Source organism: Carcharodon carcharias, chromosome 2 (assembly GCF_017639515.1).
Source record: "Carcharodon carcharias isolate sCarCar2 chromosome 2, sCarCar2.pri, whole genome shotgun sequence".
In the NCBI taxonomy this organism is placed as follows: Eukaryota; Metazoa; Chordata; class Chondrichthyes; order Lamniformes; family Lamnidae; genus Carcharodon; species Carcharodon carcharias.
In genome coordinates, this window is record NC_054468.1 from 24,278,629 (window position 1) to 24,294,451 (window position 15,823).

A 15,823-nucleotide genomic window follows, 5' to 3' on the forward strand; every position below is an offset into this window, starting at 1 on the left:
ATCCTATCCTCCAGACAGACATAGCAGCCATTTAAAGGGCTAGGTTTTCGCCTAAAACATTATGCTCAGATTCACAGGTACTGTGCTTGAAATCATACTGGTTGGAGGAAAGTGATGGAGGCCTAGGCCTCTTTGGCCCTGGAGGGATCCTTCCCAAAAGCAATCAAATGCCCTAACACACCTGGCAAAAGGAATCTGATAAGATGATCGCCTTTCAACAACATATCATGGATATGGCTGAGTGAGGAGTGATGGCAGGTCTAGGGCAAGGTGTCAAGCTAAAGCTACCCAGTTTCCTATACCAAAATAGCTGCCCATGTATACATGGCTACCATTTAAATTTCTCTAAGTTATGCTTACTGTGCAAGTACTCCCTCAAACAACTGGCAGAAAATGGAATGGGACCATTCCTTCGATGTTCAGTCAGTGGGAGCTGTTCCACTGTGAGTCCCATCCAAATTGCTCGTGAACAGGAATTTTGTTTTACCCATGTTTGTACCTCTCCTGTGGTAAGGTTTTCCTCTATGATTGGGGATGAGGAATCAGACAGCTACCCCACCCCCACCCCCAGTCAGGTCAACAGACTTTGAACTGGGAGTTCTGGCCGAATGGCCTCCTTCTGTGCTGTAACTTTTCTATGATTCTATGGTTCTATGCAAATTGTTCCCAGCCAAACCCATCCAGTTCTTTTTTAAAAATTATTCATTCACGGGATGTGGATTTCGCTGGCTGGGCCAGCATTTATTGCCCATCCCTAGTTGCACTTGAGAAGGTGCTGGTGAGCTGCCTTCTTGAACCACTGCAATCCATGTGGCATAGGTACACCCACAGTGCTGTTAGGAAGGGAGTTCCAGGACTTTGACCTAGTGACAGTGAAGGAACGGCAATATATTTCCTAGTCAGGATGGTGAGTGACTTGGAGGGGAACCTCCAGGTGGCGGTGTTCCCATCTATCTGCTGCCCTTATCCTTCTAGATGGTAGTGGTCATGGGTTTGGGAGGTGCTGTCAAAGAGGCCTTGGTGAATTCTTGCAGTGCATCTTGTAGATGGTACACACTGCTGCTACTGTGCGTCGGTGATGGAGGGAATGAATGTTTGTGGACGTGGTGCCAACAAGCAAGCTGCTTTGTCCTGAATGGTGTCAAGCTTCTTGAGTGCTGTGGGAGCTGCACTCATTCAGGCAATTGGGGAGTATTCCATCACATTCCTGATTTGTGCCTTGTAGATGGTGGACAAGATTTGTTTGTTGCTTTCGGGAGAGAACACCAGTTGTGACTGCTTTGGAATCTGAAGTGTATAGAATCCCTTAAAGAAATGGTTAATACTCAGTAAAGCTCCAGGTCATCACTGGGCTGTGGTGTATCACATAGCTTTAATTTCCAATTTGAAACACGAATCTACCTAGAGATAGGCAAAAGACCTAACAGAAACCTTGTAGAAAAGATTTACATGTTTGAATAGTAATTTAAATAACAATCTGCTCAGCACATCTGGTTAAATGCAATAGTTCACAAAATTTTCAATACTCATTTAAGGCAAAAGCAAATAAATGCACTTCTTTATCGGAAAAACCTAATCTGTTAATTCATAAAGAGCAAGGCCTCTGGTGACATCAATTATTAACAAATAATTTATTATTCAGCTGAAGTAATCATTGCTTTAGTCACTGTCATTCAACTAAGAGATTCCCAAAGCACTGCACTATCTTTTTGCCCTCAACAGCCTAATAGTTGCTTTGCAACTTCTATCGAACTTTCTTAATTAAAGTGACCATCGACTGCGCTCATTGTTCACCTCCTGTGAAAATTCGCCGGTGGGTGACTATGGAGGGAAACCCCAGGGATTAACAATGGTTGAATTACAGAGTGAAACAGACCAAGCTTCATCATACTCAACACCAGCTTGGGTTTTTTCTAATCTTTGAAATTTCACCTTGCTCAGCAAGCTTTCAGGTCAGTCCTGAAATTAGCTGTCATCTAGTTTCTAAAAAAAATCACAAAAACAAACATTAGTATTGTATATATAGTATATAAAGTATTAGGATGGAATAAACTGCAGATTATTACCATTCCTGGTAAAACACAAAATTGTGAAAACCCCATCACTGTGTATTCACTGAGACCATCTTATTAGAATCTTTAATGATATCAGGATGCTTATCTATTTAAACACTGGTGTCTAGGTTTAGCACAATTTATTCTAGATTCAAGTAGCCTTTAAAAGGTGTATACCCATAAGGCTGCTATCTGCTTACAGCGTTATATAAATTGGCTAAAAATTTGAATTCAACTTTTCACGACAAGTTGGTCTTGTTATTCCAATGCTAATATTTAAATGACTTGTCTCCTGTGTCAAATAAGCAGTCCAGTGGGCCTCTAACCTGGCCAAATTAATTAACAGGTTCCAGCAAACGACTATGCAAAGCTTAAGCAGCTAAAGGCAAGATGAGTCACAACTGGCTAGGTAGGTGCCTGGGCTGCATCTTTGACCCAGTCTTACATGTTCCCCTGTAAGGCATCCTCTGCTGGGAACAACAAAAGGCAGACTCAACAAGATATTGGTGGCTTCTTGATAACCGCCTGAGTATAAAATAAATTGGCTCAATTTGCTATAAATAATTACAGCAAATTGAGCCAAGCAAGAACCGGAAAGCCATGGCATACCATAAAACCCCAAGCTCAAAAGTTAAAATAGGCAGAAGACTATCCTTGAGATCAATGACAGTATTTCTGTGCAACCATCCCTTGTTTAGCGCGTCTCCCGGAAAGCTGGTGTGCTAAACAAAATGGTGCTACATAATTTTCCCCGTAAGAAAACATGCTATGGCGAGAGTGGTGCTCCTGAACTATAATTATTTAGACTGAAAACCTATGTTTATGCAGCAATTAAACAGAAACTGCTCGCTCTAGACAACGCGAACTGAAAAAAACCTAAACCCAGAGATTGTCATAAATGCATCTTTGAAGCAGAAAGCTATCTGAACCAGCAAAAACAAATGGGTTTGGACTCTGCAATTCCCTACACCCGTTCGAAATGAAGCACAGAGTTTGACAGGACATGTTGAAAAAAAACAAAATGATACCAAATGAAAGCTGAGCTGTCCTGCCCCAGTGCAACGTGTCAGTGTGACCTCCCTGCATCCCCCAGACTCTGAGTGAAGCAGCAGCGTGATGACCTTGCCCTGTTTCCCGAAGTGGCCACTGCAACTGCTGCTGGAGAAATCCAGCTCCCACTGGAAAGTGGGTGGTGGGGGGGGACGAGACAGCAGCTTCATGTTCAGCTAATCTCTCCCATTGCAAATTGGAAACTGCAAGGCTTACTCAATGCGCCTCTCGACATAATCTCCATCCACTGTGAATTTTGCAAGATAACGATCTTTGAGATGAAAGAAAAGATTAAAGAGAAACATTCAGATTACACATATCCAGGCAGTTGTGAAAGCTGAAAGCAGCGAAGGAATCCTGCAAACTTAAGGTGGAAGTTGAAACTAATACATGAACAGTAACAATTTGTCAACAGCGCTAAACCAAAAACTGAGTCTGTGGCTAGCAGCGCTATTTGAGAATGTTCCCTTATATTGAAACCACTCTAAAATGAAAACCCACAATTGGAATTAACTCTAAATGGTGGCTATCTGAACGAAAGGGTGCAGAAGCTGAGTTGACATCAGAAATTGGAAAGGCCTGCACGTATGCTGTTAATGTACCCCCACCCCACCCCCCCCCCCCCCCACCCCAGAAGTCTTCCGGTTGTGTAATCCTAGGAAATCATTCCTCATTTCACCATTCCTACAGGCATGAAAACACTGGTGCAATATGTCACATGTAAAAGATTTGACAGCAAGGGATTATGCCCTTTCTGTTTGCTGTTTTAGCTGAGCAGACCAAAGGAAAAGATGGATTGCTCTTTGTTACAAAACAGAAAAGGAAAAGAATAGAACAAACACGATTGGTACCTTTGATTATTGCCACTTTTTTTTATTCTGAAACAAATAACAGTTCTCCAATTGCATCACTGCAATTTGATGCAAGTCATATCAGTCAAAAGAAAGAACTTTAATTACAAGAAGATACGCTGGGATGTTGATTTGGGGGTGTAATTTGGTTTATATAAGGAAAGCCGTTGCAAAATTGTATCTGCCAAATCCAATGTAACGTTTCAACTCTTTTTACTGATGTCTTTGGACAGTTACTGTGAGCCTTTACTCAAAGGGTGAATCGACTTCTCTCTTCAGATTGGGAATAGCTGTAAATAATTTACTACAGGAAGAATCATTCCCAGAAATGCTTGAAACAGAACAACCTTCCACAATACCTTTGCTGCAGTTCCAAACAAATTGCTGTTTATTTTTCCCTTTATTCTAAAAAGATATTTTACTGTAAATTGCCCCTTCTATCTTGCTTCCACCCCCTCCAATACCCTCCACCCTCCCCGCATACACTATCATCCCCAATCAGAAAGCTCACAATCAGCGTGCAAAATACATATAGCTGAGCAACCCCACCCACTTTACCTCAGCCATCCAACATAAACATATAGGGGTCAAGTTTCTATTAGCAGGATCCAGGCAGAATCTGTCAAACCAGTGCAAAAAAATCAGAGACCCTTTAACTTAAGTGAGTTACACATGAAAGCATTCATGGTTACATTTTACATAATGGAAACAAAAATGAAGCAACACTTATGTCCTACTGGGCTGCCGGGTTGTGCTAGGTCATGGGATGTTTTACGTTTGTGACTATACGAGTGAACTTTGGGTGGGAACTTAAAGCATAACCTAGTCAATGCAATTTCTGCGAATTCCAAAACAGAAACTCTACCCCATGGGCTGGTCTCTCTCTCTCTCTCTCTCAATGTCTAGCTAGAAATGTTGCAATTCTGGGCAGAAAATTAGACAGGGCTACAGTACAGATGGGCAAAGAGTTTGTACTGTTCCAATTCTCCATCCATTAGGTTACCTCCAATATCTCCACTAAATATATCAATATATCCCATGCAGATTTACCCCTCACAGAGTCCCATGTGACATATTTGCTATCAGCAGCATGTGTCACAGAGTATAACTGGCTTGCTGCTAATTTGAAGGCTCTAATATAGCAGTGTGGCAGCTTCATGCTGTAACAATAATTTCACTCAAATTCTGATTATTGGAAAATGAGGCATTTTGTTCTGATGAGGAAACTGTAGCACCATTTGGACTTGATCCATGGCAAGAAGGATTCAGTAAAGAGATCTATTCACAGAGATACATGGCATTCCAGCCTCAGATTATAAAAGTAACATTTTCCCAGCTGTCATATTTTCTGTAGGGTTACTATTAGAGTGTTTACTTCTTGTTAATTATCCCAAAACCCTTCAAAACCCTTCTAGATTTTTTCAGAGTATTATTGGAACTGCTGTAAAATGGCTGATGTATATTTACAATTTTGACAATTGGTCCATTCTTTCTCAGTTTGATTTCAACTGTCTCAGAGATATTAGCACAAGGAACCTGTCCAATCTTTGGCCCCCTGGACTTATTTACCCCCATAAACTTCAGGTCACCCAAACCTCTACTGGCTGTATCCTAACTCACACCATATTTCATTCACCAATCATTCTGCCCTCACTGACCTACAATTGATCCTGGTCCATTAATACCTCAGTTTTAAACTTCTCATCCTCATGTTCAAATTCCTCTAGGCTCTTAACCTCATCTCTCTAACTTCCTCCAGCTCTATAACTTTCCGAGATCTCTGAGTCTGGCATCTTGTTCATCTCTGATAGTCTTCGCTCCACCATTGACAATATGCCTTCAGCTGTCTAGGGCCTAAGCTCTGGAAATTCCATCCTAACCCTATTCATCTCTCTGCCTCTGTATCCTCCTGTAAGTCACACATTAAAGCCTCTTTAACCTATTTAACCAAGTTTTTGGTCACCTATGTGGATCAGTGTTAAATTTTGTTTGATAATGCTCCTGTGTTGCCCCTTGGGACATTGTTACTACATTAAATGGGCTATATAAATGCAAATTGTTGTTGTTGTTAAAACATTGTGTGCCATTCTTCCATTCAATTTTAGAGGATGGGGGTGTATTTGCATTAAGAAAACTATATTCTTCTAGAAGAACCTTTAGAACAACAGGCTAGCTCTCCTTCCCCTTCAGATACACTCTTTGCTATCATATTCTGAATATTTTGCATAATGGAATACCAATAAAGTGAAAAGCAAATCCAGTTTTATTTTGCATGCATGATTAATTCTTTAACAAGCCAATTAATAGATATTGTTTCCCATCTAGTTGGGGAAAGCACACAGAATTACACAGGATATATGGTACAGAAACAGGCCATTCAGTCCAACCAGTCCATGCCGGTGTTTATACTCCACATGAGCCTCCTCCCATCTTTTCTCATCTAAATTTGCCCCTTTTGTCAGGGTAGTTTTTTTTAATTCATTCACGGGATATAGGCTTCGCTGGCTGGGCCAGTATTTATTGCCCATCCCTAGCTGCCCTTGAGAAGGTGGTGGTGAGCTGCCTTCTTGAACCGCTGCAGTCTGTATGGTGTAGGTACACCCACAGTGCTGTTAGTTGTATTCCCCCAAGGTTATTATTCTACGTTTTGAACTCAATTCCCTAATTTGTCTGCACATTTCTTCCTCGACATCCTTTCCATGATTAGGTGGTCTGTAGACCACAGCTATTCATGTGATTGATCCTTTATTACCCTTTATCTCTATCCATGTGGATTTTCCTTTTATTTTGCTGATAGCTGAGTTCCCTTTTCCTACTACCATTATGTTATCCCCACTATGTACAGCTGCTCCACCTCCTCTTCTTCCCTATTTTGTCTAAATATGTTACACCCTGCAATGTTTCGTTCCCAGTCCTGATTCTTCTATAACCATGTTTCAATAATTCCTACCGTGTCTGGCTCCTCCCAACACACAATTGCCTCCAGCTCTCCTGTTTTATTACGGACAATGTGTGCATTGCTGTGCAGACATTTTAACTCTTTTTAATAGGAAAACAACAAGGAGCTAATGACTATCTGGTATTCATATGGCAGGTCTCTATTATTGGAAGTTTGTATATATCAATCAACAATTCCATAGGAACATAGGAACAGCAGTAGTCCATTCAGTCCCTTTAGATCATGGCTATTCTGTACTTTATTGCCATCTATCTGCTTTTATTCTGAAATCTAAAATACCTTTTGTGTAACAAACCCCTACCAATCTCAGTTTTGAAATTCGTTATGATCACAAATGATGTTACAACTGGACAATCCTGATCCTAGGGTGGAGCCCAACTTGATAGATCCTAACTTTTATTTATTTGTTTAGATACCAGAATCAGTTAATGAACTTTTAACAGAAGCATAAAATATTTATTAAACAAGAAAGATGAATTATATTACAATACTCCTTCACCCACAACTACACCTTTATAGATATACACAGATTTGTTAATATAACACAAGTTACAAAAGCTATCTTATACTCTAATGTTCACAGTAAGTACACAGTCCATTTAAACCAATTAGACCTGTGGTCAGACACACCACACTCTGAAACCAAGTGACAGATGCCACCCAACACAAATGCTATGGATCTCTCCTCAACTCTCTCCAGACACTTGTCACACCATGAGCCAACCAGTCTCACCGAAATCCATCTTTCACATGAGGGTTTCCAATCTCCATTCTCCAAAAATCTCCTTGGAACATTCTCCTAAACAGACGCTTTCTCTCAGATGTCTTCCGCAATGGTTCACCTCAAGGGTTTCGAACCCTCCTTCCGATGTTCCTCTTCCCTGGGTCACCACATGCGTTCAAGCTTTCTTCCACAATGTCTCTCACCGACTCAGCTGTCAACAGTACACCGCCGCTTCACATGCCCAAAGCAAAACATTACAGGCCTTCAGTTGTCTCTTTGGACCTTCTGATTTTTCCCGAGCCTTTATCTCTTTAAGCTTGAAGCTTGGAGTCTTCCTCTGCTCCTCACCCTTAACTTCACTTGACAGGACCTTTTCCGGAGTTGGGGGGGGTTGGGGGGGGTGGGGGGTGGGGGCGCGGTGGGGAGGGGGAAGGGGAGGATTCTTGTCCTTCCTTTGACTAGAAGGTCTTCTTGGGATTTTCTCCTGTTCCACTCCACTGGATTTGGGGACTTTCTTCTTTAGCTTGGGACTGGCTATCTGCCTCTTCTAGGTTGCTTCTGCCTGGTAGCTGTCTTCAAACTGCTCTCAAAACTGCTGCTTCTTTAGTTTTTGTGTGTGTGTGGACGGGGCCTGCCTCTCAGGATCCCTGCTGCTATGAAACAGCATAGTTTTTTCTACTCTTGTGTTTGCTTAACTTCTCATAGAGTTGTCAAACTCATTAGAAATGCAAGCATCTTTTAAAGTGAAACTAAAACTCAACCTGACCTTTTCTTAACACAGAAATACAAATCAAACTTAAACTTTAAAGCTAAAACTAATTCCTAACACCCACAAATACTAAAATAACTTACTTAAATTGTCTGTATTTCCTAACAAATTGTTAATTGGCCTGGCTTCAATATCTTTTCTGGATAGTAAGTTCCAAATTCCTACTACCCTTATTGTGAATAAGTGCTGCTTGATGTCAATCTTAGACTGCCAATCTATATTGTTAAGGTTCTGTCCCCTTGTTCTGGAACTCTCACACCAAAGGAAATAGTTTCTCACTATCTATCCTATCAAATCCTTTAATCATCTTAAAAACCTCAATTATATTACCCCTTGATCTTCTGTACTTGAGGGAATGCAAGACTAGTCTGTGGAACATCTAACAGCTATCTCTCAAGATAGGCTTCTCAAATATACATCTTTTCACTTCAAGTTAGCAAACAGAAACATCTTGTGGTTTCACAGAATCTGAGGTTTCACACATAGAGTAAATTTTCATTTCATGCCTATGTGATGTATCACAAACCATCTTAACAAAAATGAAATTCTCCTTACAAAAAATGTCTCTAGCATTATTCAGATGCAACAACTATTAGTGTCAATTGACCATAATTACTTAAATTAAGCTTGAACAGACTGAAGACACAGCATTTATATCCTCCTTAAAGAGTAATGTTAAGCCAATGCTTCTGTTGAGTATTATTTTCTATTTGAGACAATTTCTTCCCCACTGATGTTAAAAGTGCTCTGGTTTTCCTTAAATACTCTAGCCATTCAGTGATTTCAAAAATTAAGTGCTTTCCTTGAGTTTCTTTTGACCTAAACTAGGTAGTGGAAGTAATGGTCTACCTTTCTTCTGTTGCTGACTATATCATACAGACTTGGATAACTTGACGACACAGGGCTGTACTGTTTGTCTAACTGTAGATATCCTTTTCCCAAGTAAGAGTCACGTAACATGCCAACATGCTGCCAATATTTCTAAGTAGACAGGAATCAACCTGAGAATAAATGGGCCTATGCCAACAGTTCAAACTGAATGAACCAAAGGAAAAACAAAGCCCATATGTCATGCCTGCGTTTTATCAGTTAAACATTGGGATGCAGCACAAATCCTTCCTCTATCTGGTTAACCTTTTTGGTTCTTGTTTATTCCAATGTGCTGCTTTCAGGATTTTATCACTGTGACACAATCCTGCATTTTTTCATTGTTTATTGAAATCATGAAAGACAACAAAAAAGAGAGGGAGAGAAAAGGAGTAATGCAGTTTTTAAGCTGTTGGATTGTACCCATTCTCAGTTCCACCATTGGAATCATTAATGTTGATTTAACTCATCATTTCCTGAGTAGAGGTGCAGTAAAAGCTTTGCAACATCAATTTGAACATCTATAATCATGTATACATATACTCAACCAGAATTTATAAGCTGCAGGCATGCTATATATGCACTGACAACTCAAGCTGAAAGTCCTTTTCTTCAGGTCTTAGCATTTCTGGTAACTCATTATGGGCCTACAAATATATTGGAACAACAATACTCCTGGATTATCAAGAGTAAACAATCTTGACCCAGAAACAGAAATTTGTTGGCTTGCTTCATTCAACTAATAAATTTCAGAGTTACCAAAATGACAAGCAGACTTAACCCCGCTTCAAATAATTCAAGTTACTGTTACGGAACAATTTTTTAAACATTTTTTTCAGTCTTTCACACCATGCCATAATGACTGATCTTTTACAAATTAGAATGAACAACTACTGGTTTAACCAGAGTAGTTTTACAACATGTATTGGGTGTGAAAACCATCCGAGCTTAGGTCACATCCTTCTGAAAAGTTGAGGAAAAATATTGCAGGAAATTTTGAAATGGAATGAACAAATGTAAATACTGTATTCAAGTATGACACAGGCTCAGCTGGAATGTGTGTACGGGTCTGTGTGTTTTTGTAAAACCATTGTCACAGAGTACAAGTTCAAAATGGGGAGGAAGCTCGAAAACATTGCGAACCAGTGCACTTGCTCTTTACTATTCCACTGCTGAATACGCCTGCCCTGCATGGGAAAGATCTACACATGCTAAGAGGATGGATGACATTCTGAATACAAGCTGCCAACTTATCACAGGTTGTTTAAAACCAACAAACACCAACAGCCTATATATCCTGGCGGGTATCCCTCCCTCTGATATAAGAAGAATGGTAGCCAGCAGAAAGACCGACTCCATCAAACATCAGATGAGAGGCACCCTCTACGTGGTCACACACCTACACCCAGCCACCTAAAGTCAAGGAAGAGCTTCATGAACAGTGTTGTTCCATTACAATCAACCCCATCTGAAGCCCGCATCGCCTTGTGGAAAGATCGGCTCACCAGTCTCGAACAAACCCCAGCGATGGAAATTCTACCGGATGAAAGCCTTCCCCCAGGAGCTAATTGCAACTGGGAAACCTGGAAGTGCCTTAACAGACTTAGGACTGGTGTAGGTCGTTCAAAGATGTCACTCAGCAAATGGGGGTATACAACCTGCCAGACAACTTGTGAATGTGGAACTGAGCCACAGACTATGCAACACCTCCTGTAATGCTTATCACTAGAGGAACCCTGCACTATGGCACATCTTGCCGAATTTAACAACAAGGCACAAAAATGTGACCAGTTCTGGCTGGGCCATGTATAGACTGTCCTTGGACATGATATGAAAAAGAAGCTCATGGTTTGACACTTTGATTAATACCTAGTCTATTATAATCAGTTTCACTGGCACTTTCATCACCATTTGCTCAATTAGAAATGTTAGCTTTGGACTTGGGGTAAAGTCCATTCACTTTTCAGTCAGGATAATTTTAATTCAATGAGGTGGCTTAATAAAGACCCATTTTTTTGTCCCTTCTCTGGACGGGATGATTTTCCTGCTCAGGCTAAGCTCTATGATTGTGTTTCTTCCGCTAGTCTGTGTTAGTAGAATTTGGTCAAAAGTGCAGACAAGTAATGAAGCTAATTGGTTCTTTTAACATTTGATTTGTCTTTTTGTGCACGTTGGTTAAGGTGTAGTAATACTGCAGAGTATTATGGCCTGAAAATTTCTTGGGCAGGGTTTTCCCGTTGATGTGCGGGTGCCAATGCGTGAAATGACGCGGGGTCACGTCAGCCGAGCGTCCGGACATCACCACGCACCATCGCGATATTTCGGAAGGCGGGCGCGCTAGGAGTTTGGAGGTGCGCCCGCCGTTAATTAATGGGCCAGTTAAGGCCCTTGAGGCAGCAGTTGAATAAGATTTCTCGCAGCCCATGCGATCCTCAACGGGCGGGGGGGTAGGAGACATTTGTATAAACATCATCCACGGGCGGGATAAGGGGGGGTGAGCAGGGTCGTGAATGCGATCTCTCAGATATTTAAGAATGAAAGTTACTTATACTTACCTGTGTGAGCAGGAATACTTCAAAACTCATACCAGCTGCTTGGACAGGAGCAAAAGCCTTGGTCAGGGCTCTACAGTAAAGATCATTTTTGGGGCCTGCAGCTTTCACGAAGCCTTCCCTTAGCCTGGAAATGGGAGCTGTGCTCTTCACTGGAGGCACCTCCCCTGAGGAGGAAGGGAGGGCCAGGAAGGGGGCAAGGCCAGGAGTCCACATTCAGCCTCCAGGGGAGCCACCTTTGGGAGGAGAGGCACAGGCACAAGGGACGCAGGGCCAACAGGAAGTCCAAGGTGGAAGGGGCCGCAGAAGACACCACTAACCTGCCGCCAGGGTATACAAGCGGCGAAGCAGCTACCTCAGTATGTCTGAGGTCCAGTGCCAAAGAAGGCTGAAGGGAGACAGTCACTTCCATTTGTTAGATGATAGGCCCTGAGATCTCCGCTAACTGTGTGGATAGACTCCCCATGCCAGTGGCTCTAAAGGTCACAGCTGCCCTCAACTTCTATGCCTCTGGCTCTTTCCAGGGGTGATCTCTGCGGAGTCTCCCAATCAGCTGTCCACACTTGTGTCAAGCTGGCAACAAACACTCTGTTCAGGTGTGCATTGACTTTCATCCACTACCGCTGGGACAAGGCAAGTCAGACACAGCGAGCCAGAGACTTCGCGGCCATTGCTGGCTTCCCCCATGTCCAGGGTGCTATAGACTGCACACATGTGGCCATCAAGGTGCCAGCAGGTGAGCCTAGTGCCTTCATCAACAGGAAGGGCTTCCACTCCATGAACGTGCAAATAGTGTGTGACCACGGGATGCTGATTTTGCAAGTCTATGCAAGGTACCCAGGCAGCTCCCATGACGCCTACATCCTCAGACACTCCCAGGTGCCGGGGCTCTTCAGTGCTCCAGCCCGGCTGGATGGATGGCTGCTGGGTGACAAGGGCTATCACCCCAGAAGGTGGGTCATGACGCCTCTCCGCCATCCAAGAACAGAAGCTGAGCAGCGGTACAATAGGAGCCACGCCTCCACAAGGGCTGTGGTGGAGAGAGCCAACGGTCTTCTCAAGATGCGCTTCCGAAGCTTGGACCTGTCAGTGGGCACATTCCAATGCCCCCCAGATCTTGTGTCACCTATAGTGGTTGCACGCTGCACTCTCCACAATCTGGCACTAGAAAGGGGCAATGCAGTGGATGAGGAAGACATGGATGCAGTAGCTCTGGACGCACACAATAAGTCCAGCAGTGAGTCCGGGGATGATCACATACAGGAGAACACTGAGGGAGGTAGATGCTGACCCAGGCATACTGCAGGGAGGCAGGGACACCCGGAAGGCTTTAATCCAAAGAACCTTCAGCTAGCCCACCACAGATGGACCTTCAACACAGACCAGGGCTGCAGGTTCCACACTCGATACCTGAGTGCTAAATCTGCCTGGATACTAACATTAGCTAAAGCCCTTGTCAATAAAGCTCAATGTCAAACAACTCACTCATAACATCATGGGTTCCCATCCATTTGCAGAAGTAAGGAATCACCCTGAGGCATGGCAACATGTCAAAATTTATTGAGGGAATAAATGTAACTTCATAAACAAAAAAACACACAAACACATCACACCAAGTCTTCAATAAACCACCATGGGCCAACATAAAAGCACTAGTGAGAAATGCATGGTGTGCCTAAGGTGCCTTAAATTTACACTTACGGGTGCTATGTCTAGGTACTATCCCCTCGCTGGCATTGGCATTTGAGTCAGCCTGCTCACTGTGTTGTCCTGTTGGCCTTGATGACCTTGGCGGCCGTCCTCTGGCCCATGGAGCCTTTGATGGCCCCCGCCTGGGAGGGAGCAGCCAGTTCCACAGCTGGCATCTCCTCAGTCACCACTGCCTCGTTGGATGCCACGGTCACTGGCAGAGGGGCGGAGGAGCTGCTGCCCTCATCTGGAACATCCTGAGAGGAGCCCGCAGAAACAACAGCTGCACCGACGTGAGGCCACTTCGAACCTCCCTGCTCACCAGAGATGGATGGTGCCCAAACCATCTCCCACACTGGCACTGACCAGCTGAAGGCAATGCCGATGTGAGGGCCTGTAGGTCCGAGCGCATCCCCTGAAACCCCTGATTGGTCTCCTGGAGGAGCGTCTCCATGAGAGTTGTCACTCTCTCCATGGAGGAAGCATGGCACTCGGCCATGAGGCCCATTGCATCAGTGGACTCCTCTAGCACAGGCACCATGCCATGCATTGCCTCATGTATCTCCGCCAGATCCTCCCGCACACCCTACTGCACTTCCAGTGTTCACTGCCTTACGGGAGGCTCCAGAGGCACATCGTCAGCCACCGACCGAGCATGTATCTGGTCCCCAGCAGTCCGCTGACTGCTGGTGCCCTGGGCACTCTCTGTCTCTGCCCGCACCTCAAGCGAGTGTGAATTGCCATAGGACGCAACCAAAGATCTAATTCCTACCGAGGTGCTAGTCTCTGCGCTGGTGCCTGCCTGGCCAAGATGGTCTGATACTGGTGAGTGGATTTTTTCTGGGGCCTCAGGGGTGAGAGGTGAGTCCTCTGTCTCCTCCTCCCAGCCCTATTCCAATGATGCTGAAAGGAAGAAAAAGGACATTTGCTTAGTTACAGTGCAGACAATGTCAACCTGCATGCCATTCCCCGAGATCTTTATGTGCTCATCCTTCAATAATCAATGGTCAACCCATGTTGCAAACTTCAATCATCCAAACAAGCCAGGGCTGACCCCACCCCCACCCCTGACACAATTGCCCAAATGCTGCCTCCTTCACATGTAGCACCACAAGATGTCACTTTTCTAAGCAAGGAGGCACAAGCACGTGGAGCGCAAAGACCAGCAGATGGATTGGTGCCCTGCTAACTGGAAGTTCCCCTCCCAGCATGTTAGCACCCTGACTTTGATATGCTTTGCAGTTGCAATACTATGCCTCAGTGCTTCTTTGACTTTTCACCCCCATTCTATAAGTTGGGTATCAGTGTCACACATGCTGCGGATGCAGAACCCATCCTAGCTCAACCCTCTCAGGGTGAACTAGGCATGGGCAATCTCTACTGGCCCACCCAGTGAGGGATCCATGCAGTGAGGGATTCAATGCTGTTACTGCACTCAGAGTTGCCAGGGGGTGGGTGGGGGGTTGGGGGCAAAGGGTGACGGCTGAATTAAGTGACCTGAGGCAACATGGTATTCACCCTTCCCGAGCGCAGGAGGTCATTGAATCTTTTGTGGCACTGGACTATTGTGCGCCGAACCACATCATGAGACCTGACACTCATGGCCACCTCCTCCCACACATGTTTGGTCAGGTGGGGAGGCCTCTGCCTCCCGTCCCTCAGAAGAAGGACCTACCGCCGCGGTGCCACCTCCTCCAGGAGGGCAGCTAAGCACTCATCAGAGAAACGAGGGAAACATTGCCCTGCTGCCTTACCTTCTGGCCTAGCTTCCCCTGACGGCCTACCCTCTAGACTTGTGTGGTGCACATTGCCCCTCTGATGTGCTTTTCCCCCGGCCATTCTGAGCAGCCATGCAAGGGCTGCCAGGCCTTCATTTAAACAGGCCGTTGGGTCACCATTGGACCCAGCGGCCTGTACATGCTTGCCGCTGCCCACCCACTCCCACTATCCTCAGGGGGTCGTGAACTCCTCTGGGCGGGCCTTAATTGGCCCGCCCACGTAAAATGATGGTGTGGACCCGATCACCTGCCCACCTTCGCCCGCTCCCACATGGCCCGCCCAACATGGGGAGAATTCTGCCCCTTATGCTGGAGAAGGCACAAGTCTCATTTCCAACCGGGGCATTGAATATGGGCTAGAACTCTGCTGGTTTAGCCATAATCTTTAACTTACACCCAGGGGACAAATCTTCTGTTTAACCACCCAACCTGCCAAGTCAAGGAGGTCAAGCCCATGGATGAGAGATGGGGTATAGCTAGGGAAATTCTTGCCTTGAGTGATCCAAACGGAATTCATTCCAGTTGAGAAC